The sequence below is a fragment of the Hypanus sabinus genome, unplaced genomic scaffold, assembly GCF_030144855.1.
Source record: "Hypanus sabinus isolate sHypSab1 unplaced genomic scaffold, sHypSab1.hap1 scaffold_785, whole genome shotgun sequence".
Lineage (NCBI taxonomy): Eukaryota > Metazoa > Chordata > Chondrichthyes > Myliobatiformes > Dasyatidae > Hypanus > Hypanus sabinus.
Window position 1 is genome coordinate 179,437 of NW_026781636.1, and position 4,257 is coordinate 183,693.

The following is a 4,257-nucleotide window of genomic DNA, read 5'->3' on the forward strand; positions in this document are numbered from 1 at the left end:
AGAGGGCGACCAACCAGAAGTCTTGGTAACGTCAGTGCCAATGACAAATGTAGGAAAACGGAGGAGAAAAAGAAATAATTCAGGCAGTTAGGTATGAAGCTGAAAAGCAGGACCTCGAGGGTATTAATCTCAGGATCAGCCGAATTAATGTATGGCTGAGAGACTGGTTTTGCGGGGAATGGCTTCAAATTCCTGGATCATCGGGGCCTCTTCTGTGGGAGACACGACTTGTGCAAAAACGGCCAGTTACAACAGAACCCACAGGGTCAATATCTGAGCAGGAACATTAGATTGATCTGTTCGGGAGAGTTTAAACGAATTTCAGAGGAGATGGGAACCGGAGAGATAGCGCTGAGGAAGAGGAAAACTGAAATAAAACAAGGATAGCGTGAACAGCAACAGAAATTATAGAAAGAAATGGTCGGAGATGAGGCTTAATCACAGCCTGTGGCATGAGCTACAGGGCAATAGAGGCGTAGCGCATTTAAAACGGTAAACAACAAATACTGATCTGAAAGTGTTATATTTGAAAGCACGCAGCATAAAGAATATAATGGACGATCTTAAAATTCAGGTACAGATTGGCAATTATGGCGTTATGGCCATCTCTGAAACTTCGCTAAAGGATGGCTGTCATTGTGAGCTGAACGTCCAATGAAATACGGTGAAAGTGGATCGGGAAAGCGAGGACAGTCGTGGACCTCAAGATAGAGAATTTGTAGAATGTCTATTGGACAACTTTAATGAAATTTGAGACTGATCTGACAGCATAGATTCCATCAACAGTTTAGCATCATACAAGCAAATTCTGTTAACAAGGAGTGTGGGACAAAGTAAAAATCTTCTTTGTAGAGAATGTAGAAAGAACATATTCTTTCAAAATATCCATTGTAACCAGGTATGCGCATTTCTTCATTTCTGTGTGTGCGCTCTGTCTCTCCCCAATCCTGCCACTTCTCGATTTAGCGTAATGCTGTTTGACCCGATATTAGACGAAAAAATATATATCTCTGAGTTTATTCAATTTTTGTATTCTGAGAGTCGTATAGTTTTGATTCATAGTATTTAGTTTCGATATCTTCCCTAAATCATTCGCACTGTTTTTGAAATGATAAATCTGTTTTCTTCGTCTGATGCATATCAGGTTCTCCATCATCTAGTTTTGTATGAACCAGGTTTCGGTTTTAATGTGTTACAATTTTCAAAATGCTTTTCTTATGTTAACCTTCTATTGACTTTATATTTGCTTAGTTTTTCCTTAGACGTTTCCTTGGATTTCATTATTGTGTTGTACATTCTATACTATATTCGGGGACTACTTCTTTCCTTAACTTTCCTGCCATTTCAGTGTCCTCATTTCTTTACTTCGTTTTGAGTTCCTATAAATGAGTGTCTCTATTTTGGGGTCGTTGTACTCTACCGGCGTTAATGCAGCGCATTATGTAACTGTGTGTTCGTTTTCAAATGCGTCAAGTTTTCCTGTACGTAGAGGAAATATAGTATTATTGAGAGTACTTAATAAATTTTGCAAGTTACAATGACGCAATGTGTTCACATATGCAAGATCTTTTGTTGGGTCTCTTAATGCACTGAAAATAGTAACAATAAAAAAAAACTATCAGAATGAACCTAGATTTTTTTTCCAGGGCGATTCCCAAAGACCACTATGGTTTTGCCGAACTTTACATCTGCTTCTAGTAATTGAGAATGCTCATGCTTTGATTTCCTGAGCTGACAAATCAATAAAAGACAATTAATAATACATTTCTGCACCGATTTGTACGTCCGACAGATATTGTTCCAGGAAAATTTTCTCGCTTTCCAATTTAGATAGCTTTAAGATCCTTGTGGTGAAAATCACAAATTACGTGACTTGGTCAATCCAAGCAGAGTCCACCGCAAAGAAGGCCCACCGGCGCCTTTACTTCCTGAGAAAGCTGAAGAAATTTGGCCTGTCCCCTAAAACCCTCACTAATTTTTATAGGTGCACCGTAGAAAGCATTCTCCTAGGGTGCATCACAACCTGGAAGTCGTCTTGTCCAAGACCAAGAAGCTGCAGCAGATCGTGAAGCTAGCCCAGCACATCAAACCAGTCTTCCGTCCTTGGACTCACTTTACACCGCACGCTGTGGAGCAGTGCTGCAGGATAATCAAGGACACGACACACCCAGCCAACACATTTTTTGTCCCCTCTTCCCTCCTGGAGAAGGTTAAGGAGCTTGAAGAGTGTACGGACAGATTTGGGAACAGCTTCCTTCCAAATGTGATAAGACTGCTGAACGGATCCTGACACGGATCTGGGCCGTACTTTCCAAATATCCGAACCTGAGTTGCACTACTGTACTTTCCGCTTTCTGTTTTCTAATTATGATTTATAATTCAATTTTTTAAATTATATTTACTTCGATTTGTACAAACGTTTGTACTTCAGGGAGCTCGAAGCGCAGAATTAAATATCTCTGTAATGATTGTACGCTCCGGTATCAATTGTTTGGTGACAATAAACTAATGTAAGTAAGTAAGTATACCCCTGTGCTGAGGAGGATCGTGGAGGTGTTGAAAATAGATGGAGAATGGAGACAGAGATTTGCGCCTGTGAGAAAGAGGGAGAGATCTCCAGAGCAATGTTGAATTGTCCTTTTTGACATTAATATTTTTCTTTTAACGCAGATAATGTTCCCCCCGCCTCACTGGGGCTTAGCTATTGCTTGTTTGGTAGGTGGAGGGTAACGGTGCGTTTTGCTGCAGTAATTGGAAGAGGGGTCGGTCAATGCTTTGCTGCTGCTTGTGAATATGAGGGTCGATAAGGGGGACGCTTTCGGGTTCCAAAGTTTGTATTGACTCCCGTCCTTCTGCGTACGCTTCTGTTTCCCTGGATGTCTGAAGAACAAGAATTTGATATTGTACGTTGTGTAGAATCTTTGATATTAAATGGTGAGCAATTGGACTGCTGACTGTTGAATTTTGTTGTTCTCCAAGAAACTATGATAAGACACACGCCTACCTAGTTTCTTCATAACTCTGACTTCAGTTTCTGACTATGATCCATGAAAAAATTGCCTTAGGATTCAAGTTCCTTTAATTCTGCTCGTTGAAACGCTTTTCCTAATCCATTAGACTATGTATAACCACTCGATAGAGTCAATAGATTATGCAATTGGCCAGGAAGACATTAATTACCTTGTTAGATGTGACTCTTTTTTTCTCTCAATAACATTCGGCATTCCTGATAGAATGGTGCAAGTTGCAACAGCGGGAATGAAATGAACCCGAACACTTCCGAAGACACGGCAACCGGAAATGAAATATATTTTTCTTGGTCAAAGTCAGAATAATCTTGCAGGGAGACATTATCAAGTGTTTGTCTCTTCTCTGAATTTTCAATACTTCAATACCGTTGTTTGCATAGGAAGTGATGTGCGTCAGCAGGTTTCCGATTTGTTCAATGACACCTGTACAACAGGAGATGTCGGGACCTGAAAACATGGCGAAAATGATTCCCAGATGATGTTAGACTGAGTAACATCAGGCTGCCCGATAGAGTGAATAGCAATATAATGGATTGTCTTCTGCTTATAATGTCCAGGTGGCGAGAATTCAGGATTCCTGTAATTCAGGATTTTTTTTTCGATTTTCGGAGCACAAATAGATGTCAAAACATCATCCTATTTACAAAAAATATTAAAACCAATGCACAAAATTACCAAAGATTACTTTTAGTCGCGTGAACTCTGCAAATGCTGCATCCAGAATAAATTCAAAATCCTATTTGAAATATTCCCAATTATAGGCCGAGGTTGAAATACAAAACATATAAAGGACGTTCTCCAAGGAAATTAGGATCTGCCTTTCTGCTGCAGGGATTGTCAGAATTCCTGCTGTTGGTAAATAAATGATTTATGAGCTTTTTTTAACCAGTAACTTCTGTCTCACTTGCCAAACCCGTGACCTCCTCCTTCATAGCAGCATTTTTGATAAACGTTTATCATTGAGTTCTACCGGACCATTCCGGATTGGCGAAGGACGACTGACACTCTGACATATCCTTGTCTCCCACGCGTTCCGTACACGTGATCTGCAGCCTTCTTCAACACTGTTCTCAACCAACATGCTTGTTCACTCATCGAACAAGTCGGCCTCAACCAGTAGTTTCTGGCTTACTCTCGACCTGCATTACGTTTATCTGGTTGCAAATGGCGTTTAATTTCCCTTGGCCCTTGCTTTGTGACTTCTGGTGTTACACTGTTTTATTATTTT